We start from the raw sequence: 25,309 nt of genomic DNA on the forward strand, positions 1-25,309 counted from the left end.
ACTTGGCAAACAGCTTTACATCTTTGGAGGACGCATTGGGCAAAGGCAGCTGAACGCAAATTCAGAAACTACATTTCCCATGAAGCTCCATAGCTTTCATAATGTTTGGAAATGTCTATGCTCATTTTGAAGATAGTTAGTATAAGTTTAGTCATGGTCCAGAGTGGCAGTGTTAGGCAGTCAAGATAGTTTGTTCCAATAGCAAATACCTTGTTATCAGACCTTGTGGGAACCATTGAGGTTGCTTTCTTTTATTATGCATGTTTGAAGGCGAATACCGAGAAGTATCCTAAGGAACGTAATCAAATTTTGGAAACTAATTTGAATAGTTTGAAGTACAGTGTCAGAGATATCATAAAGTGATATAAACCTATATTTTTTGTTGAACATTTGGATGCTAAGGTACGTGAGGTATCAAAACTGACTGTAAATAGTTTCACAATGCATTTATTATAGATACGGTAGTTGTAGGTGCTTAGGAAAGAGCTTAAGTGGTATCAGAGTGAACTATATAATCCTAATGAATGTTTGTTTATATTACAAATTAAGAAACAACCTTGAATATAAATGAGAACTAGAGATCATGAACTCACAAAAATATAAAGTGGTTGCCTTTATCAAAAAACAAATTAAGCTGTGCCAAAAATTTAATATTAATTCCATGTATATCACTTATTTTCCAGTTTCAAGAATGTCAGATTTCGGGGGCATGGCTTACGTGCCGAAGCGGCATGGCAGATCCCGTCTGAGTTCCGCATTGACGCAAGACTTTGCTGAAGATTAAGAGCCTCACTAGGCTGTTTTCCCGACGGCAGACCGTACCATGGCTCCGTGAAGATGCGGTGAGCCTTTCTATCGTTTTCCGAGCTCCTGGTACCAGTTTTGAGCCCCTTCGCCGCGGTGGTGAGTTTTCTTCACATAAAATCGCGGGAGCCCGCCATTTTAGTTTGCGGCGCTGGCGATTGCGTTCTTCCTGCTATCAACCCGTTTTTCCTCAGAAAACACCTGAAAGAACATGCTTCTGGGCCTCTTTTTTTTTAAATGACCGCTACAAGCGCAAATTTCTTTACAATGCTCAGCCGCAATTATTTATTATGCAAACCATGTAATATTTAAATAACTTTGGAAACAAGATTATGGCAGCGCCATTATTACCCAGTGAATGATGTGGCAGCCCACAACAAACGGAGCTAGACTGCAGGGACACACCTTCAGAGAACAACATCCCTCAGTGTTCCCGCCATTTTGTATTGAGACACTCAAATTTTATTTTTTATTTTTCTGCCTGCTTTCAGATATGTCTGTGCTCAGGTAGTGTTTCTTTTATTTCATCCATCTGGAAAAATGGTTGGGCATTGACTGATATATACAAAGCGCTCCCATTAACCTTTTTTCAATATTTTCTGTGGCAGTGGGACAATTATTCCTCTTTAATAGAAACCTACTGGGATATTTGTTATGCTATCTCTCAGGTTCTTTTGCTACTCTTGCTCAATATTTTTACTATAAGGTGTGACACGGGTAGAGGATTATGATAATGTAACTTCCTCATCTTTACAAGAAATACTTTTTCTCTAATATATTATGGAGACGAATTCACCCAGCGCTGTGCTTTATAAATCGATTTTTTCCGTGTTTCACAATGGCTTGTGATCTTCATACTGTCAGATCTTCTTCCTCTGGTACAAAACCAAAAAGGCATAAAATGTTCCACCTTCTCCTATTCTCTCCTCACAAAATCAGTCCTGGACTCTATATTTTGACAAAGTACGTGGCCTTCAACCTTTTATGTCCACTACCAATGAAAAGCTAAAACAGATTGAGGAGAGATGGATTGTCATGGAGGGAAAGGTTTTGGAACTTGAACAACGAGTAAGCAACTTACAAGATTTTTCTTCAAAGATTCCAACATTAGAACAAGAAATTCACAAGTTAAAAATACACACGGAGGATCTTGAAAATTGCAATCGAATGAATAATCTATGTCTTTACGGACTTCTGGAAAATATTGAAGGTTCTGATATGGTTTAATTCCTACAGAAGCTCCTTCCTGAACTTATAGATCTTCAGCCATCTGCATCCCCCCTCAGCATACAGAGAGCGCATCATCTTGGTCGTCTCCATCCTACTTCAAATAAACCACGTGGAATCATAATGCTTTTCTTGGAATTCACAGAGCTCATGCATGTCCTGAAGGCAGTAAGGCTTAAACGTCGTCTCATCTGGTCAGGCCATAATATCTTCATATCCCAAGATGTTTCCAACGCAACAAATGCTCAACGTAAAGAATTTCTTGCCCTACATCCTCAGATGAGACAGCTTAATGTTCAATATGGAATTTTTCACCCATGCCTTTGTACAATTACACATGAAGGACCGTCACTTTCATTTGATGATCCTGACAAACTTAAACTCTTTCTACATAATATTTCCTCTTGTGGAATGGATACCAGTATTTGACTGTTCTTATAGTACAATGTTTGTTAATATGGTTCTAAAGTTGTACTTTGTTAAAATTCTATGATTAGTCACTATTGTTTTCTTATTTACGAGGTTCTCACTTCATCTGTTTTTTTATCGTTGTCCGTGTCCTTCGGCGTCACTTTGCTCCTCCAACTTCGGATATTTCTTGCTTTACAGATCTGGATTCTACTCCTTGATCTGTTTACTTTTTTCTTGATTGGTCTTCTTTTTTCTTCCTTCTGTCTTTTCCTCCTTTTCTCTCTTTCTTATCCATCTATACCTATCGTTTTTTCTCTCTTTTGGTTTTACTGTACGTTTATTGCCTTATTTCTAGTAATGTTTTTTCTTCATCACATAATGATCTTTTATCGTTCCCTCTCAATTGCAGTTATGTTTTTTGGTAAATGTTTTACCTCTAACAATGTACTTTCTTCACCACATATCAAACAATGTCTTTCTTTCTCTTTTCTTTTCGTTGATTATGCAGTTTTGTGTTCTTGTTTCCTCATGTATCCCCTAATCCAACAACATGGTTAATGTGGTCTTGTGGAATGTGCGTGGTCTAGTTCATCCTGTCAAACGTCAAAAGGTATTGCCCCATTTAGCTCAACTTAACGCCTAAGTTGCTTTTTTACCGGAAACTCATTGTAATGATGTAGAATCTCTTAAGCTCAAACGCCAATTGGTCAATTCAATTGTTTTTTCTCCTGCTACTGAACTTCATGGTGGTGTTTCTATATTATTTCCTAAATCTAGTAATGCCCAAATATTATCATAAGAATGTGATTCCAATGGTCGTTGGGTGATGGTTGATGCTATCATTAACAAAATGCAAATTACCTTTTTCAATATTTATGGGCCTGTTAAACCAGATCCGGAATTTTGGCATTCTATAAAAATGCAATTACTATCTATATCTAATTCTAATGTAGTGGTTTGCGGTGATTTTAACAATTGGTTGGATCCCTTTTTAGACAGAAAATCCAAATGTAAATTCAAACCTGATAAAACCCACAAATCATTCCAATCTGCCATTTCAGCTTGTCCTTTATTTGACGTATGGAAAACATGTAATCCAGATGCCTCAGAATGTACTTTTTTTTCTCCTGTACACCATATAAGTGTCAGGGACTGACAAGGGCGACTACAGTATCGGCAGGGCAGCCGGACTACAACACCCAGAAGGCCGTCTGGGGAAGCGGAACACATTAATACACGCAACGCCCAGGGGGTCATTGTACGTGATTCTGGATTGAAGGATTGTCCGTGGCTGTTTGCTCTCTTCGTTTCTCGGCAGCGGATGCCTGATGGTCTTTGAGTTTCCCGGCTGAGAAATAATCAGTTTCTGGATTGCCCCTGGTACTTTTTCTGAAGTTGCTGGGAGCTTGTTCTCGTTCTGCTTGCGGTAGCAGAACTTTGCCCTTCCCGCTAGCGGCTGCAGCGGGGGAGGGAGCCCGGACAATCGGAACTCGATAGGAGGAGTGTGGGTTCCGGATTGTCAATCCTTGTTCTTGACTCTGCTTGGAGAAGCTGAAGCTTCTCTCTTCTGGTAGCGGCTGCACCGGGGAAGAGGGAAGCATTTGATTTGAGCTCGCATCGGGGCTCGGGTGTCTTCTGTGCTGGAGTTCCGCTTGACCGAGTGGGAACACAAAAACACATTCCTGGGTTGCTTTTCTTCAGTAGGTTGCCTGGTCTCTTCGGGAGATAATATCCCGGACATTCTTCAAGGATTTTTCGAGTGAAGGACTGGAGTGCCGGTAAGCCTAGTCATCCGGTTAGGATGGGCTAGGTTCTCAATCAATCAATCAATCAATGACATTTATATAGCGCACTACTTACCCGGAGGGTCTCAAGGCGCTAACTTTTGTACTTCCTCATTTCTTTTGACTATTTCATCAGTTGGGGGGAACCTTCGGTTCGTGGTGCGTACCAGAATTTTCTATAAACTGTATTGGTTGGATTTCATTATTGTTTCAAAGGAGTAAGCAACTGAACGCTGGTACTTTGTGGGTGCTTCCTCTCTGGCTCCTTCATCCGTGACATTTTTTGCAATCTTTCTTCTGGTATTGGAGGAGGTCTGGTCTCTGTGGAGGGAGTGCGAGATAGGGTATATATGAATGTGACATGAGTGATCATTTCTTGCTGAAGGGACCTATTTAGTTTGTGGCTAATACCAGTTTTTGAATTCTAGGAATGTTCAGAGTCGGATACCAAAAAGAAGTGCCTTGCATTCAGAAACAAAGAGGAAGGGTTCACCTCCGAAGCCCAGCACTATAGGTGTGTTGAATTTCTAGTGAGATCTATTGAGTGTAGATAGTGATACTTATGTCTAACCCTTCCATCTTCTCGTTTTAGATTTCCCTTCCGTTGCTGCTCCTTCCCTTTCCCATCCCTCGCTTGATCATCTCTATGCACTGTGCATCTCTTTAGTCAGAGTGTGGGAAGATCAGGAGGTTGGACCCCTTTAAGCATCACCCTGATCCTGAGGAGCCGGAGAACCGTGACAATAAGTTCTCGTATTGATTATATTTTAATTTCCAAATCATTATTACCCTGTCTCCAATCATCTGACCATGCTCCTGTTTCTACCTCTATTGATATATTATTATTATAGAACTTTATTTGGATAAAAAACAACATATCCATAAAAGTACAAGTTAAAGAGCATACATCAGAATAAATATGGGCCTCCAATAATATAGTACACAATTCATGGTTAAACAATCATTAAAATGATCGGTTAAAAACATACAATAAAGTGCATGTTGCATAGAGTTACGAGTGCGCACTGCAGCTTTCAGAAACGATCCAACCCGGAAGGTTAATTCATCATCGCTTTAACTTAACACCCTCCCATAGGCTGCTTTATAATCAATTTGTTCTAGAGTTTTAAAATACGGGAACAAAAATCTTTTGGTGAGAAATAAGTAATAAGAACAAAAAATTAAAAGTGCAGCATTGAATGTTTGTGTTGATTGTTACAGGGGCAGGGTAGAAGATCAAGATTGTTAGTAAAACCCACTGGAAATGACAACATGTATTTCATGGTATCTATCCTTAGCCGAAAAAGTAAACCCCTTTCCCAGCGGCCGATGGGTTTTAACAAATATCTCGATACCGCTGGTGTCACATTCTCGATTTCCATGTATCTAACCACTGAGGTTTTTTTACATTCAGTAGTTAGTCTAGCTTTTTTATACATGGCATACAGGGTCTTCTGGAGGGATTTACTGCTAATGGAGCTAGAGTCTAAGGGATTTAAAAATACATGTTCCAGGTTCACACTGGCTAGGCTTTTACAAACCGCAGCCAGCCATGGTATATACAACCCCCTGTCACAATTCAAACAGTCTAAAATAATCTCTCTAGTTAATGCTGCTGCAGGATTGTTCCAAATTCTCAACCAAAATAACGTAGGCTGAGTCTTAATATAATCTTCTATATATGGAAGGTTGAGTTCGCTATGGCTTGCATACTAGGATGAGGAAATAGGTGCACCCAGGAGTTTACGACAAAATCTATTCTCTTCACCTTGGATGCAACCACTCAATGTGTACCCCCAGACTTCCGCACCATAGGTTGCAACTGGTATGCATTGAAGTCTATAGATCTTGAGGATAGATGACACCACCTCAGCACTCCTTGGCTTGGGAAACCCAAGTATGGTATTAATAGAGTTGGAGAACTTCCTCCTACAATAGACCACATGGTCGTTCCACAAGCCGTTAGATGCGAATACCAAACCAAGGGATGGGAAAGTGCGAGTGCTCAGTAATTGATTTGAATTTAAAACTATCGGTGAATTAAAATACTTTTTAGACCCACATGTCATCAGAAAAGATTTTTTTAAATTAGTGCATAAATCAAGGGTGGCCATGAACTCTACAAAGCCATTAACCAAAATACGTAAAGCCTTTGGGGTGCGTCCCATCAGTACAGCATCATGGGCGTATAACAATGCCGGAATTTTGTTACCGTTAATAGATGGGACGTCCTGAGTTAAAGTGACCAAAGACTTACTTAAATCATTAATATATAAAATAAATAGGAGGGGGGCCAAGACACAACCCTGCCTGACCCACCTACCAACTCTGATGGCTTTGGAGACCTCACCATCCCTACTAATACGAACCCTGGCGTGTAGGTCTCTGTGCAAATATGCTAAGAGGGAGACCAATGACTCCTCCAATCCATAATCTAAAAGAGTGGACCACAGGCGGGATCTATTAACGAAGTCAAAGGCCGACGTGGGATCCATGCATGCGAGGTATAATGGTGTTTTCTTGGCTACATTATATTTGCCAATAATCAGATTGGGGTTGAGGCACTGTTCTACATATATCTATCACTACATGCAAACAAGGTCACTGGTGTTTTAACAATCACCTTTTATCAGTTCACAATTTTATTTCAGAAGCGACTTCTTTTATTACTGAATTTTTTGCATTTAATAATTCTTTAGATACCTCAATTCCCAATAATTGGGATGCTTTTAAAGCATCATTTAGAGCCTTCACTATTGCTTATTCCTAAAGAAACAAGCATTTGCAATGCAAAAGTTCTCGCATTATTAAAGTTAGAGCTATTGGCATTGTAAATGGCAATGCCTTTTATATATGTTTTTGTTTGTAAAACATAAATAAAAGGCATTGCCATTACAATGCTAATAGCATAAACTCTCGCGAAAGTGAGACCTATTGCATTGCAAATGCTTGTTTAAAGGACGCCCCAGACACTACTTCCCCAACCTATAAACCTGGTTTCAAGCCATGAACCCATGGCATCTTCTCCTCTGGAGGCAATAAAGGTGCCAGTCATGATATATAATATGCATATTTAACCTTCTGATGTTACTAATGTTTTTGGCGGAAACTGATATATTGTCCGATCCTGCTGACAAGAGCACGAGTCCATAAGCGATTACTGGGGCCATTAGAGGACGGCTGATTTCCTGTATTTGGAAGTTGCCTCTAAATTCAGGTTTTTAGGTATTCTAATTTCCAAAATATTAGAACAAGTACAATAAAAACTCACCGCCGCAGCCCGGCTTGAACAGGAAGCCAGGCAACCTCTGTTGGGACGGGGGCGGGGCCGCAAAAAGACAGGAAGCAGACGGGAGCCTACCCCGTGCTCCTGTGCTGAAGCGCTCCTGTGCCCGTCAGCCGGAAGATTTGCGTGTCAGCTAGCGGGGCTCTCGTGCTCGTGGAGAGCCCCGCCTGCTGCTGAGGATGACCCGCTGCCTGCCGCTGCCTGCCGAAGGAGAGAGGGACACACGAAAAGAACTCGGTGAGTGGGGTGTGAGGGAGGGGGGGGGACATGTGCGCGCGCACGCGTGTGTGTGTGCGAGTGTGTCTGTGTGTGTGTGTGTGTGTGTTTGTGCCTGTGTGTGCGCGTGTGTCTGTGTGTATGTATGCATGCATGCATGCGTGTGTAAAAAGATCCGATGACTGGTGGGGGGATGTAAAGTGAAAGTAAGCAGCGCGCGTGTGTTTCAGTCTGTGTGGTGGCTGGCTGTGTGCGCACGCGTGGACGGAGGCGACGTGCGCGTTCGCGCACCCAAATCTGGCGGCTTTCAAGCTCGTAACACCCTCTTGTCCTCCTTCCCTCGTGACAGGCAACATTAGGTCTCCAGCTGGACACCTGCATCCTTTGGATGCAGTTTTACCAGCTCGACCTAAAAAGCTAATGAGTGCTAAATATAAAGAAACCCTAACCAAAACTTTGGAACATAAATATTTTTCATCCAAATCCTCCTCAGCACTACAGGAGTTAAAGCTGAATCTACCCTAAACAAAATCGCCACTGTGGACGTCTGTAATATCCTTCTTAAAATCAAATCGAAATATCACGGAGGTCAAAACAAAGCAGGTAAAATGTTAGCGAATTATTTAAAGATTAAATCAGAACGTAAAAATATTGGCCCTATTCACTCAGAAATGAGTAATAAACTCCTTTAATCCGATTCCGATATCGTCGATACATTTTAATCGTACTATAATCTCTTATATACAGAAACTACTAATCCCTCTGAAGAAGATTTTGTATCTTTCTTCCAAGATATTCCTAAACCTACAGCTCTCACAGATATCTTCTCAGCACTGGAGGAGGATATCCCTCTTCAAGAAATATCCGATGCTCTCAAATCCCTGAAAAAAATCTAAGGCTCCTGGCCCTGATGGCTTTTCAGTTGAATTATTTTAGCCTTTTCCTCAATTTTTGCACATAAATTATTAGAACTTTTTTTATTTTTTTTTATTTTTTATTTTTTTTAAAAGAGTGTATTTTTGTTCGAATATGGATAAGGTGATGGTGACAGAGAGGGCGGTATATTCCAACCGTGCCTGCCCGGGGAAGTGGAATAAGATCTGGTCTAAATGGAATATATGTAGAGGTGAGATATGTGATCCCTTACAGGAGACCGCACCGGACGACTCAGAGGATGAAGGGGAGGAGTGATGGGTTGCGATACGTTCTGAGAGAGCAGAAGAGATGGAATTAAGGAAAGGGGACCCTTCCTGAGTTGCCTCGCCAGATTTCAGGGCCAGAAAAGCACAAGATGTCAAGTTCATGGCACACATGACTAGTTATAGATTAGACCCTTACAGGGACTGAGGTGCTGATGCCAGGTTCTGGCATGGGAAACCTAGGGAAGTTACATACAACAATTTGTTATCCGCATAGAAATGACCACACTTGTGTTCCACACAGTTAACTTGTTTGTTTTTTCTAGTTATGAAAAATGGGATATCAATGAACGCTTATTACTGATGAACTGCGATCAATGCCACACACGGCCAGTGGGACTCCTATACTGTATTCTGTGCTGATAAATACTCCTTTGAAATCTATGTAATGCTATCCTGAAAACTCAGTTACACCTTAGCGGCCGGCCCATTGGGTTGTAGGCATTCCGCAGTGTATTGTACATGATGCAATAAAAGTTTTTGCTTCCCAAAAAAAAAAAAAAAAAAGAGTGTATTTTGAAGGGCATAAAGGAACCGGGGGAGAGACATCATCTTAAACAGGGCGGCTCTCCCCAACGGGGACAGCGGCAAGCCACACCAACCCGCGACGTCCGATCGCAGCCGACAAAGTGGCGGCAGTAAATTCCTTTCATACCGCACCGCAGAGTCCAAAGAGATATAAATCCCCAAATACTTAAAGCCGTCACGTACTACAGGTATCGGGCAGACACGGGGCAGCAAGGGCATTTCCCCAGTGAGCGGATAAATACAGGACTTGGTCCAATTGATGGTCAAGCCAGAGTTTCTCCCGAAGGAGCGCAACACGTCAAACAACACTCCCAGTGATTTACGAGGGGAAGTTAAGTACGGTTAATCAACAGGGAGGGATGAGGATTTTGTGTGTCCGTTTCTTTCCCCAAGGTAATGTATATTTTTAATCAACAAAATTGGACACTTGTAACACTGCTCAACCTTTGGTTCAGTGTGGATAAGGAAACCCTCAAAGAAGTCAATGTTAGATGGAATTGCGGTATATTTGTTTCATCCGCCCCACATTGACATTCAGGCAGTTATCATAGGGTTATTCCTATTTGTGTGTACTGCTTGCCTCATCCAGAGGCACCTCCAGTCTCGAGTGCAGTGTCCAGAGACAAAAAGGATTTCCCCACAGAGGAAGGTGAAGAAAAAAATAATAATAATAAAGAGTTCTTAAAAAATGAGAAAAATGCCTTATAATTTTATTTCAGGGCAAGTTTCCATTGGTTAAAATGGTTTATATACTAGATTTAGGCCGAGTTACTGGGCCATGTAGTATTGCAAAGAAAAGGTTGTCGACATGTTTCAGCTCCCTGGGCCAGGAGGTCTATGGAGCTTTCGTCAGGACTTACAAACATATGATAGACATAAAGTTTACACATAAAATACTACTCACACTACTTGTGCGGTAATCCATTTCTCATAATAATTTTATGAGAAGTATGCTCTTCATAATCTAGGAAAAAATGTAAAATTAAAGCACATTGGCTAATTGTTGCAAACATTAAATTTTAAGTTTTCTGCGGGGGGGGTTTGGGGGTTTGTACAGAATCACAGGTAATAATTATATTACACTGGACTGACTGGAAGGAAGAAGATAGGGAGCTATAGATACAACTTGATTTTATGTGGTAGGGCGCTAGGAGATAATTGCCATATATTTCATATATTCAGAGCGAAAAGTCTCTAAAATCACTTTGATGTGGTAGGCGCAATCTGTATGGTCGAGTGGTCTCAGGTCGCACTCTAACGGCGCTGTATAATATGCGCTATATATTATAAACAAGTGGATCCATATGGATAACTGCTGTTTGTGTGTCTGCTACTGTGCGGATGGTAAGGCCAACATTAACGTGTGTAGTGGTGAAGCGTTTATGCTCAAGGGTGTTTTAGCAACCTGCCCAACTTGAATATGTTAGAATGGGGGAGGCAGGATTTGAACAAACATTTTTACTTAAACATTGCTCATGCTTCTAAAGTAGCTCAAAATCTATAGCCGCGCTGTAGTTGAAAAATACGACATAGCGTCTGGAGTGACTTTAGGAAAAGGGCATTTGCGTATTACTCAAAAATAACCTTTAAAACATTAGCGTTTATAAACGCGCATTCGGCTCTTACCTGCTGTGTAAGAGTACACCGCTTTCAACGGGGGACCACTTCTTGAAAGTGCAGAGCTGGGTTAGAGGAGAAACGTCTATGAGTATGGAAAATCGGCAATTATACGTCTTACCCGTAACAAAGCCCAGAGTTTTTATGCCGCCATTACCCGCGTGGAAGCTACGTTCTAGCCTTGTGCTGACTCTGCCCCCGGTGTGCGGAAGTCGCGTTACGGTTTCCTTTTTTAAAGGGGTTGGGTCTCACTGGTTTAAAGGCACAGTAAGATGTCAATATACCGGTGAATTTTTTTAGTTAAAATGCAGAAAAGATTTGGCTGCAAAATGTTACCCAAAGGAATGCTGATAAGAAAGATGATGATTATTTGTATACTGTGTGATTATGGACCTATTTCTTCATTTTGGTTGAGACAACGTGTCAAGTCACATGCAATGAACATGTTTTCACATTATTTCACTTTTTTCACTTTTTTTAGTTCATTTAGCAAAGTGATGCTGGTTTAAAGGCACAGTAAGATGTCAATATACCGGTTAATTTTTTTAGTTAAAATGCAGAAAAAATTTGGCTGCAAAATGTTACCCAAAGGAATGCTGATAAGAAAGATGATGATTATTTGTATACTGTGTGATTATGGACCTATTTCTTCATTTTGGTTGAGACAACGTGTCAAGTCACATGCAATGAACATGTTTTCACATTATTTCACTTTTTTTCACTTTTTTTAGTTCATTTAGCAAAGTGATGCCATGCGATGTTATCGTTCAAACCGTACTCAAATGTACGTAAGCGGTCCACCCATCTTTGCTCCTTTTCGTATAGTATTTTTTCCACGTTACCAGATTTGTTGTTCAACATCTCGATGACTGTCCACTGCATTTCTTCATGGGAGTGATTCAGTTCCAAGAAATGGGAGCACAGTTTGGTAGTGTTCTTTTTTAACCTGATGTTGCTTTTGTGCTCACCTATCCTGAGTTTAATTTTGCTGCAAGTCATCCCAATGTATTTTTTCTGGTATGGGCACTGGATCATGTAAATAACATGGGATGAGTTACAGTTCGTGAATTGCTTTTGTGTCCAAACGAAGTTGTCCATTAGTTGTAGAGTTTTTGTGGCTGTTGTTGTTTTACAAGCAACACAAGTACCGCAGGGGAAATGTCCTGACAGAGGGGTCATAGTAACACTGTTAGTTACAGGCATCCAGGTATTTTGCCTGGAACGAGTGTGTACAAGAGTGTCCTTTAGGTTTTTTGTCCTTCTGTTGGCGAACCTGGGTCTTGGCCAATCAAATTGGCCAGTGTTCACTATATGCCAGTTTTTTTTTATCAGTTTTTGGATGGCATAGGTAGCTGGATTGAAGGTAGTCACACAGGTAGTCAAATCTTTTACTGGTTCTTTGTGATATGTTTGGAGGAGGCATTCCCTTGGTTGGTTGTCAGCTCTTTTTTTACACTTGTTGATGACTCTTTCAGTGTAATCTCTCCTTCTCAATCTTTCACTTAGGCCCTTCGCTTGTTCTTGATAGTCACTGTTCTTGCTACAGTTTCTTTTGAGGCGTAAAAATTGGCTAAAAGGCAAGTTGTCTCTGAGGGGCTTCGGGTGATGACTTTTATGTGATAGCAGGCTATTTTTAGCTGTTGGTTTTGTATATGTTTTGGTTTGCAAGGTTCTCCTGTCATTGAAAATTGTCAGATCCAGGAAGTCAAAATGGTTGTTGCTAGAGGTGTATGTAAACTTCAACCAGGGGTCCAAGGTGTTGAGCCATAACATGAATTCAGTAAGGTCTTGTTCAGTGTTCCAAATAAGAAGGATGTCATCAATGTATCTCTTCCAGTATATAATACTGGAAGAGAAGGTGTTGGTTTCACCGAGGACAAATTGTGTTTCAAAATGGCTCACGTAGAGTCCTGCCACCGAAGGCGCGAAGGCGCTACCCATGGAGGTACCATGGGTTTGAAGGTACATCTTGTCATCATATTTGAAAATTTTTTCTTTGAGCGCCAACTTGCAACATTCCAGGATGAAATGCCTCAGTGTATTATACTGCCAATCCTCTGTGTAAAGGACGTCCTCTAACATCTGTAATGTTTCATCTTGGGGAAGACTTGTGAATAGGGACTCCACATCCAAGCCCACTAGGAGCATTGTCTCAGGGTCAAAGGGCATGTCTGAAATCTGTATTAGACGATCTCTTGTATCTTTTAGATACGTTTGGGTTTTTTGAACCAGAGGTTTCAGAAATTCATTTGCGAATTTGGAAAGTGGCTCAAGTACAGATCCAATTCCGGACACTATCGGGCGTCCTGGTGGTGGTGTCCTATTTTTGTGGGTTTTTGGGAGAGAATAAAAGTATGGAGTAATTGGCTCCCTTGTCATCAGAAATTCTGCTTCTTTCTTAGATATCCACCTGTTAGTTTCGGCCTCATATACCATGATGGATATGGTATTTTGAAGTCTCTCAGTAGGATCTACTGTGATTCTCTGGTAGAATCTGGTGTCCAAGAGGAGAGCCAGACATTGTTGGTTATAGCCTGCCTTGTTTAGGATTACTGTGCCTCCCCCTCGTCCGCAGGTTTAATCACCAGTTCGTCATTTTTACTCAGATCCTCCATTGCCAGGCGTTCCTTTTTTGTCAGATTATGAAAAACTTTGGTCCCATTTTTGTCCATATTGTCTATTCCTTTCAGAAGAGCTTGCTCGAAAGTGTGGAGTTCAGGGGGGACACTGAACGATGGGGGATTGAAAGTAGATTTCCTACGAAGCGTGGTGTCACCCTCTTGCTGTTGGGTAGTGTTATTGGTGAAGAATGCTTTCAGTTTTAAAGTTCTGCAGAATTCAGCCAGTTCACTTTTGATTTTAAAAGTATCTATTTTTGGGGTAGGGACAAATCCCAATCCTTTATTAAGGACAGATATTTGGTCATCGTTAAGTTCTACATCTGAGAGGTTGACAATCAATGATTGTTCTTGCTGGTGGAGGGTTGTGCTGCTGCCATACTCCGGGTTTGAACATTCCTTTCCTGGTCTTGCCAGGTTAGTGACTTTCTTTTTCCTCGGGGCTGAGGGCGGCCTCGGGATAAAAAAGGTTGTTCTTGTTGATGTGTGTTGTGTTGTCCCGGCATTTGTTGGTCCATCATTTGGGGCATCTGTTGCATCCCTTGCTGGAATGGGTCAACCCAACCTCCGTAATGTGGGACAAATGGTTGGTAGTATGGCATGTTAAAGCCAGAATGGTATGGGCGTTGCCATCTGTTTCCCCTTCTTGGGCGTTGGAATCGGAAATTACTGCGGCCTCTAGTGGGGGTGTAATCATCTGAGCTATTAAAAGAGTTGTTGGATGAGTTTTTTCCTGTAGATTCATTGTCTGAGTCTACTTCTGGGAAAACATAATCATCTTTTATGTATGGATGCATTTTCTCTTGGCTAAATTTCTTGAGATCTTTTCCAAGCTTCTGTAATTTGCTTTGCATAAGGAACTCTTGTGTTTCTTCCATTTCCTTTGTTATTTCATCCAATCTCTTCTTATAGATTTGTGGATTAATGCCCTTTTTCAGCTCATTTTCACAGGCTTGTATTTCCAAGAGTAAGGCTTCTGAGAGTCGTCTTGCGGTCTTGATTATCAAGACCAAATAGTCTAAGGTGCATTTCCATGAAATGGAGGACCAGTCCTTGCGGAATGCCAAATCATGAAGAAAAATTCGGGGTGCATTTCCTACCCAGAGGCCTCTGGGGGCTATTTTGGACCTTAAGTACTCTGTCATTATGATTCCATGAATCGCGGTTCTTATTTGATTTCTCTTCTTCTCTGTTAAAGTTACCCAGTCATCTGTTTGGGATAGGGCTTCTGTTAAATCTGTATTGTTTAGAAGTGGCTGCGCCGCTAATAGTTCATCAATATCACTAGCATCGTAGCTAAGTCCCACAATTCCTTCCATTATTCAAGTTTCTTAAAAACTTATTTGGAACTTTTAAATCCCGCAGCTGTACGCTGCTTTAATAACGGTTAATCAACAGGGAGGGATGAGGATTTTGTGTGTCCGTTTCTTTCCCCAAGGTAATGTATATTTTTAATCAACAAAATTGGACACTTGTAACACTGCTCAACCTTTGGTTCAGTGTGGATAAGGAAACCCTCAAAGAAGTCAATGTTAGATGGAATTGCGGTATATTTGTTTCATCCGCCCCACATTGACATTCAGGCAGTTATCATAGGGTTATTCCTATTTGTGTGTACTGCTTGCCTCATCCAGAGGCACCTCCAGTCTCGAGTGCAGTGTCCAGAGACAAAAAGGATTTCCCCACAGAGGAAGGTGAAGAAAAAAATGTGAAGAAAAAAATAATAATAATAAAGAGTTCTTAAAAAATGAGAAAAATGCCTTATAATTTTATTTCAGGGCAAGTTTCCATTGGTTAAAATGGTTTATATACTAGATTTAGGCCGAGTTACTGGGCCATGTAGTATTGCAAAGAAAAGGTTGTCGACATGTTTCAGCTCCCTGGACCAGGAGGTCTATGGAGCTTTCGTCAGGACTTACAAACATATGATAGACATAAAGTTTACACATAAAATACTACTCACACTACTTGTGCGGTAATCCATTTCTCATAATAATTTTATGAGAAGTATGCTCTTCATAATCTAGGAAAAAATGTAAAATTAAAGCATATTGGCTAATTGTTGCAAACATTAAATTTTAAGTTTTCTGCGGGGGGGGGTTTGGGGGTTTGTACAGAATCACAGGTAATAATTATATTACACTGGACTGACTGGAAGGAAGAAGATAGGGAGCTATAGATACAACTTTATTTTATGTGGTAGGGCGCTAGGAGATAATTGCCATATATTTCATATATTCAGAGCGAAAAGTCTCTAAAATCACTTTGATGTGGTAGGCGCAATCTGTATGGTCGAGTGGTCTCAGGTCGCACTCTAACGGCGCTGTATAATATGCGCTATATATTATAAACAAGTGGATCCATATGGATAACTGCTGTTTGTGTGTCTGCTACTGTGAGGATGGTAAGGCCAACATTAACGTGTGTAGTGGTGAAGCGTTTATGCTCAAGGGTGTTTTAGCAACCTGCCCAACTTGAATATGTTAGAATGGGGGAGGCAGGATTTGAACAAACATTTTTACTTAAACATTGCTCATGCTTCTAAAGTAGCTCAAAATCTATAGCCGCGCTGTAGTTGAAAAATACGACATAGCGTCTGGAGTGACTTTAGGAAAAGGGCATTTGCGTATTACTCAAAAATAACCTTTAAAACATTAGCATTTATAAACGCGCATTCGGCTCTTACCTGCTGTGTAAGAGTACACCGCTTTCAACGGGGGACCACTTCTTGAAAGTGCAGAGCTGGGTTAGAGGAGAAACGTCTATGAGTATGGAAAATCGGCAATTATACGTCTTACCCGTAACAAAGCTCAGAGTTTTTATGCCGCCATTACCCGCGTGGAAGCTATGTTCTAGCCTTGTGCTGACTCTGCCCCCGGTGTGCGGAAGTCGCGTTACTGTTTCCTTTTTTAAAGGGGTTGGGTCTCACTGGTTTAAAGGCACAGTAAGATGTCAATATACCGGTGAATTTTTTTAGTTGAAATGCAGAAAAGATTTGGCTGCAAAATGTTACCCAAAGGAATGCTGATAAGAAAGATGATGATTATTTGTATACTGTGTGATTATGGACCTATTTCTTCATTTTGGTTGAGACAACGTGTCAAGTCACATGCAATGAACATGTTTTCACATTATTTCACTTTTTTTCACTTTTTTTAGTTCATTTAGCAAAGTGATGCTGGTTTAAAGGCACAGTAAGATGTCAATATACCGGTGAATTTTTTTTTAGTTAAAATGCAGAAAAGATTTGGCTGCAAAATGTTACCCAAAGGAATGCTGATAAGAAAGATGATGATTATTTGTATACTGTGTGATTATGGACCTATTTCTTCATTTTGGTTGAGACAACGTGTCAAGTCACATGCAATGAACATGTTTTCACATTATTTCACTTTTTTTCACTTTTTTTAGTTAAGTACAACAAGATATCATCTGCATACAATGAAACACGATCTTCATATCCCGGGGACCAACTAATGCCCTTGAGCGACGGCTCCCATCTAAGCCACGCGGCAAGGGGTTCAAGAGCAAGTGCGAAGAGCAACGGTGACATCGGGCAGCCCTGTCGCGTGCCTCTACCAAGAACAAAGGACTCCGAGGCCCTGCCATTCACCACCACTTGAGCCAATGGTTGTGCATAGAGGAGCTGAACCCACCCGATGAAACGCGGGCCGAAACCGAACTTCGATAGAGCCGCCCATAAATACGACCACTCTATTGTGTCAAAGGCCATCGAGGCGTCCAAAGAAACCAAGATGGCCAGCTCACGAAGTGACCCCGCCCGCGCTAGAACGCCATTAAGACGGCGAAGGTTAAGCGCAGTATTACGGTGGGGGATAAATCCTGACTGGTCTGGATGTATTAAATCACCAATCACTGTAACTAGACGATGCGCCAATACTTTCGCCAGAACCTTAGGTTCAACATTCAGAAGCGAGATCGGTCTATACGACGAACACTGCTCACGGGGTTTCCCATCTTTATGAATTACCACAATGGACGCCAATCTCTGATCCCGGGGAAGGAGTCCGAGATCTCGCGATTCCAAGAACATGCAACGTAGATGCGGCGCCATCTTATCCGGGCACAGCTTATACAGCTCTACCGGAATACCCTTCGGGCCAGTGGCCTTGCCTGAGCGAAGGGAACGGATAGCAAGCGCTATTTCATCAGCGGAAAAGTCCGCCTCCATAAGCTCACGGTCGGACTCCGAGAGACTAGGCAGCGCGATATCCCTCAGTAGCAAATGTGAGTCCTCCTCTGGCCTGTCCGAGACCGGCGCGTAAACCTTCTGGAAGTGCTGAGCAAAAGCCGCGACTATCTCAACAGGGTCCACAACCCGCGAACCATCCACCCCTTCCACAACAGGCACAAACCTATTCAAACGCTCTCTCCTGTCCAACCAAGCAATCAACTTCCTGGCCTTATCACCAACATCATACATCCGCCCCTGTTGCACACGATACATCATTCTGGCAGCATCCGTCACCAGAGACCTGTAGTCAGCCTGTTTAAGGGCCAAGACATGCAACTTCTCAGGTGTAACCCCAGAGCCCAAATCTTCCTCCAAAGCTGTGATATCATTTTCAAGGCAAACAACCTCCTCATTCTTACTTTTCTTCGCGCTAGCAATCAAGGATAGGGCCTGACCCCGAATCACAGTCTTATAGGCCTCCCAGAGGGAAACGGAAGAGGACACCGATCCCACGTTCTCATTAAAGTAGTGTTCCATGCATTGAACCACTGCAGCCCTAGTTTTGGGGCTGCGTAGGTGCCAGGGGTTGATCGGGGCAACACGGCCCTCCGCTCCCAAGGACAAATCAATCCCAAGCCAAAGTGGAGAGTGATCCGAGATCCCCCTAGCCAAGTGACGCACTTCCGTTACGGAGACCATCTGCACCGCTGGCACCAGGATATAGTCAAGCCTCGAAAGACTACCATGCGCTCCCGAGTGAAAGGTGTACTGTGACTGTCCAGGGTGCAAGTGCCTCCAGCTATCCACTAAACCCATCGCATCCAGAAAATCACCCAACCATGACTGCGACCTCAAGAGAGTTCTGGGGGGGTTACGATCATTATCACCACTAACCACCGAATTGAAGTCGCCACCCATTATCAACATGCCTTCGGGGAAGCTCAAGACCACCCCACCTAAATCAGAGAACGTAGTGGACTGTAGACCTGGTGGGACATAGACAGAGAGAATGGAAATCGTCTTCCCCTCCCATCGCCCCGTAATGGCCGCGTATCGGCCACGATCGTCAAGCACGACGTCATCTATCTCCAAGGGGAGGGAGTTACGAACCAAGACGCCCGCCCCCCTCGAACCCGTGGTGAAACCTGAGTGCGCCACCAGACGATACCCCCTCCTATTCAGCGCATGGCAAGTGTTCCCTATCAAATGAGTTTCTTGAAGCAGCACAACATCGGGTGAAAGACGTTTCAAATATTGCAAAACTATCCCCCGCTTGATCCTATCACCCAGCCCGTTCACATTCCAACTCAACACCCTCAGCCCCCTACCCCCCATTGCAGAAATGCACCCAGCATCCCCCCGCATAAGGACAGTCACAGCTAGCGAATCGTGCATGGAAATGAAACCTCGGAGTAAACAAAGAAACAGAACCCCCCCCGCCCCCAAAGGAATACCCAACACACACCCCCCCACCCTGCACCCCTGCGTCGATCCAAAGAACCACCCTAACTTGCAGTGTGCCTGTCGCCCCATTAAACTAATCTACGAAAAGAGAGAAGAACCCCTTAGAGGAGGAAGAAACCCGAACCCTCCCACCCCCGGGTAGACAATATACATGCACTCAATAAAGTCAAACCACTGCCATAAGTCTATATAGCCGGCCCTCCGGTGGGGACTCATTCCACCCGTTCCTCCAGGCCACCTTCAGCACCGCCAGAGTGTTCAGATCGGTCGCGCCGTGTCGGCAGAGTATCAAGCCAGTCACTAGCAACCTCTGGGCGATCAAAAAAGAAAGTGCGCTCCTCAAATTCGACCCTCAAGCGGGCCGGGAACAGCATAGCGTACTTTAGGCCCATATCTCGGAGGCGTCGTTTCACGCCTGTGAAGTTCATGCGCTGTTTTTGGACTGACTGTGTGAAGTCCGGGTAAAAACTGATGGATGCATTGTCAAATTTTGTGGGCCCACCAGTGCGCGATGCCTGGAGAATAGCATCTCTGTCTCGAAAGTTGAAGATCCTGGCTATAATGGGCCGCGGCGTAGCTCCCAATTTAGGCTTACCACCTGGGACTCTGAGGGCGCGCTCCACAGTGAAGAAGTTACTGAGGCCCTTAGGTGTCAAGTGGTTCAGCACGAGGTCCTCAACCAAAAGATCCGTAGACACTGCTTCGGAACTTTCCGGAACACCAATGATGCGGACGTTGTTTCGTCTGGCCCGGCTCTCGTAATCATCCAGCCGACGAGCAAACAAGTCATTAAATTTCCGGAGATTGTGGACCTCAGTCTGAAGGTCCGAAACATCAGTAGTGAGACTTGCAGTTTTAATGTCCAGCGATTTTACCCGCTCATTAGTCTTTGCAAGATCCGTTCTGATGAGGTTAACCTCGATAGCTACAGTGTCTATCTTCGAGGCCAGTGTCTCGTACTGCTGGCCCATGGAGGTCTTTACACTGGCAATGGCGCCCATGACGTCTCGCAGCGTCAGGTCGTCTGTCGCAGGAAGGTCCTCTCCAGATTCACCCGGGGCTCTACCCAGCCCCCCAGGGGTGCCTTTCGGGCGGGCGAAGCGGTCAATGGTATTAGACTGAGTAGAACCCCCTCGGTTCATGATCCTGGTGGCCCGCTTCTCGGTTTCAGGTCTACCCGACATGGCGGCCAAGGAGTCCCGGTAGACCTCTGGGAGGGTATGGCGAAGACAACTCTCTTGGGATCCGCCGTGTACAGTCGAGAAATACGAGAGACAGGAGATGCGCAGGGGGCGGGCTGCAAGGTGTGGGCCAGCAGTACTGGCAGACAGGAAGCCGCGGAGGACAGCGACCAAAAACAAAACCGAAAGTACCACGAGGGTTGCGATCAAGCCTCAGTGACCGTTGTTATTCAATTACCACTCGGGTAGTTCGGCAACTCGAGACCGTGGGCATCTGCCGGTGTAGGCCATAAAGTTCGAGATGCAGCAAATCCGGTGTCCGGTGGCCAAATCGAATTCCGAAAGACAATTTCGTATCAGCAGGGCTTCCGTCAGTCGAACCCGTCGTCTAAATCAGGATATTGAACAGGATAGCCGTAGGAGGTGGAAGGGGTCTCGGGAGCCCTGTGATCACGCGTCCATCTTTGATCCGCGCGAAGCTCCTCCAATTATTAGAACTTTTTAATTCATTCTTATCCAATTCTAAGGCCAGTGGCTCTTTTTCAGATGCCCTTATTATTATCATCCCAAAACCAGACAAAGACCCCTCCTTTTGTAAAAAATGTCATCCCATATCACTAATTAATTATGATTGTAAAATATTTGCAAAGATTTTGGCTACCCGCTTGGAGAAAATTATCTCTTTTCTTATTAACCCAGATCAGGCAGGTTTTGTCAAAAGACATTTAGCTTCTGATAATGATAGAATGTTTTTTAATATTCGCACCCTTAGCGGAAAATATATCTCTCCCTTAGCCACATTATCTTTAGAAGCGGAAAAAGCTTTTGATCGAATAAATTGGGAATTCATGATTCTCACTTTATAATGGTTTGGATTTGGCCCAAAGTTTATTTCGTATGTCAAACTACTATATACAGATCCAAAAGCATGTGTTTTTGTTAATGGTCTTTTCCCCCCATATTTTGCCCCTTTCCCCATATTTTGCCGCTATCCCTGTTACTTTTTTTGTTATGTTTGGAACCCTTCCTTGAACGACTTAGAAATAATCCCCTTACTACTGGTTTTACATTGAAATCCCACCAAATCAAACTTTCTGCATATGCAGACGATATCCTTATTTATATGTCCAACCCTGTTACTTCCCTACCCCCCTTTTTACATGAATCTAATCATTCTCTGCTGTTTCTGGCTATAAACTGTATCCTGAGATTTTATCTTTATATTCTTCATGCTATCGACATATGTTTAATTCTACCAACTTTACATGGTGCCCTCAAAAAAGTTAGGAACATGGTTCTCTTCTAATATTCGTGATACGTTATCCCATAACCATACTGCTCTAAAACTTAGAATTAACAATTTGTTGACCTCTTGGTCTCCTTTATTTCTATCTTGGTGGGGCAGACTAAATACAATTAAAATGATGATTGTTCCCCAGGTATTATTCACATTGTCAATGTTACCATTCAAAATCCCCAATTATTACTTTACACAGATTAATTCTTTATGTTCTAAGTTTTTATGGCATAATAAGCGCACACGTATTGCCCTATCCAAATTAATTCGCCCCAAAACCGAAGGGGGTGTTCAGTTTCCTGACTCTAAACTATATCACGATGCTTTTTTGATTTGTCAATTTTATGCTATGTCCAAAAATTATCCAGATTTACCTAAACCTTATTGGGTCACTGTTGAATGTTCATTGTTAAATGATTTTTCATTACAGGATGTTGTATTCATGAACAATTGTACTTTTATTTCTAAATATCCAATTTTGAAATACTCTCAATACCTTTTGCACACATTTTTCTTTAAGCATTTTGACAAATATCAATCTTTCCTAGCCTCCTTACTATGGTACAACAAATACATCAAATTTCGTCACAAATCATTTTATTACAAACATTGGAAAGAAAAGGGACTTTTTTATGTCAATCAAATGATTGTTAATAATTTGATTTTGCCTTTCCATCAATTGCAAGATACCTTTAATCTACCTGATTCATGTATTCAACAATGTAACACTTTAGTTCCAGTACTTCAGAAATGTTTACAGAATTTCACTTCTCAACCAGTTCCAATTTCATTCACACCAGATACACCCTTGTATCAAGTTTCTCCTGATATTATTCCAAGTGCCTCATTTATATATAAAACGTTATCTAGTTACTTGCACACGGACTAAATCTCATATTGAACTAGAATGGGAACAGGATTTATCCCAAACAATGTCTATCTCTCAATGGGACAACTTATGGCAAAAACTCTTCAAGACATCCAAAGCTGCAAATATCACACAATCCCTATATTTTATTTATAATGGAGTTGGTATTACTCCCCTCCTTTTGCATACATTCAACCATTCAGTCTCACCATCTTGTTGGTCATGTCTTACTTCTGAAGGTTCTTTAATACACTTACTTTACTACTGTCCTATGGTTCATGCTTTTTAGGAAGCTGTTTGGTCAAAATGTCTATTGATTTTCTCCTATAGAATTCAATTTAACATCCACAATGTATTTTTAGGTACTCTCTCACCTGACTTTGACCAAATTACCTCCAAATCAATTTTACTTGATTTATTTATTGCTGTTGCTTTTAAGGTCATACTAACATGCTGGAAAGACACTTCTAAGATATCTATTTTACTCTGGTTCAATTTAACATGTGATGAACATAGAATTGCTTCGGCATCTCATGCTTGACTTCATCTACAGATTAAATCTGACTTACTATGGCTACTGTTCACTACTTTTTTGTCATCAAACTCACCTTCTCCTTGTCTGCCTCCTTTATAATAAATACCTTCTCTTTCTTTTCTTTTTCTTCTCTTCTTTCTATCCTCCCCCCTTTCTATCCCTTCCTTTCTCGTACTCTTTCTTTTTATAATAAAATCTTCTAAATATAGTATACTTTCCCCTATTTTCACAGGTACACAGTATTTTAGTCCTAAGTTCAGTTTTATAACTATTATGTGCTACTTATTAGTTGATTTTTAAGAATACCATTACAAGTTCATGCAGTCTTCTGTTCTCACTTCTTTAATCTATTTATTTTTAAATGTTGTTGCTGTATAACTGTATACTCATATCTTCATCTGAACAAAATATATTTATATTTCTATGTTCTTTATCTTCAATAAAAATTATTTAACAAAAAAAAGAATGTCAGATTTCCACCAGCTGCTGTCCATTCACTCAGGCTTGTTGGGCTGGGACCTGCATTACTAATATTATTGCTGGGAGAGCCGCTGTACCTCTTGCCACCGCCGCTGGGTACCACAAGGCCCACAATCCCACACTAGTCTAACACATGCTGCCCATCTGACATGTGCTACATTAGTAGTTGGCAGCTCCGATGCTTGGGACATGCATGGGCTGCACCTGGGCCAAGGGCATGCTGGCCCATGCACATCAGAGGCTAGGCCACCCCCTAATGTTTATTCAGTCTCCCCGAAGGTACTGTTGTTTCCTAAACCTTTGTAACGCCTGACTGTACATAGCATTTACAAGCTGTAAGAGTGGGCTAGTTTGAATTGGCGTGCTTTGCAAGTCAGCTATTTGCGATTCTAGCATCTTGTTTTATGAGAAACTTCTGTTTTACAGTTATCCAGTTTTACTATTATCTCTGTTGCCGGGCCTATTGTTATTAACAGAGGGAGGGGGGACACGCTAGTGGGAACAGTGTGCTAGATAAAATTGATAATCTGCTGAGCGATTGTGAGGAGTTACTTGTTCCAGATCCTGTTGCCTTGCTCCCTCTTTCTACTAGCTCCCACCCTTGGATCAATTAAGTAAGAAAAACTTAATTCCTGGGACGTTTAAAAAGCTTAGCAACTGTGCCCCGGAGCCATACATTGTGGATAAAGCTGACACACTTAACAGTACTATTAGTGCATTCAGCCCCTGCTCAGTCATCACAGGCCCCACTCAAGGACAATTTACCTTGTAGTAATCAGTTGGCACCTCTGTCTGACGGGACGTATGATCAGGTCATTGATAGTGACTCTGTGTCTTTATCAATAGCACCTGATGCTTCTGTTTACAATTCACCTGGCCAGGCCTATTAGATTGCTCTCATCTCAGACCTGAAATCTGCAGTGGGGTTCTTACAATCTACGATTTTATTGTTGATCAACTCCTTGAATCAAATTTCTGCCTCTAGCAAGGAGAACGTAGCTAGCAGGCAAAGCACATCAGATGCAATCACTCCTAGACCATCTGCCGCCTTATTCAATCAAATGGTGATTCCTTGAAATACAGGTTCATTTTGCTCATCCGGCTGGGCATCCGTTGTTAACCACAACCATTGTTCATGGACCCTTGACCAAAACGGGACACCTTCTATCACCCCCAGTACTTAATCACTACACAGTGGGCGCATTGCTCCGGCAGAGTCTTCTTCTTCTTTTCCCTCCGGGACTTTTCCCGGTCATACATCTAACACCTCTTTCCGTCGCATCAAACTTACATTTTCTGGCACTGATTGGGTTAAAGTCACCTCCAATAAGACCAGGAGGAGTTGTGTCATCACCTCGAGGAGTGATGCCAAGAAGGTGAATGTGACAACCTAAGAAAGGAAAAGCATAAAACACAAGAAAAGCAGTACAATGCATGCATCTTAACCGTAAACTTGCCACCCCCAAATCTCTCCCACCCCATACTTCCCCCGAGAAGCATCTGTCACCCATTAACAAATACCTCCCTCTCTCCATTCGCTCTATCCCTATCTTTTCCCACTTTCGTAAAGCCCTCAAAACTTTTCTTTTTCTCCAGGCT

The sequence above is a fragment of the Lissotriton helveticus genome, chromosome 11 (genome assembly GCF_964261635.1).
Source record: "Lissotriton helveticus chromosome 11, aLisHel1.1, whole genome shotgun sequence".
NCBI classification, from domain to species: Eukaryota; Metazoa; Chordata; class Amphibia; order Caudata; family Salamandridae; genus Lissotriton; species Lissotriton helveticus.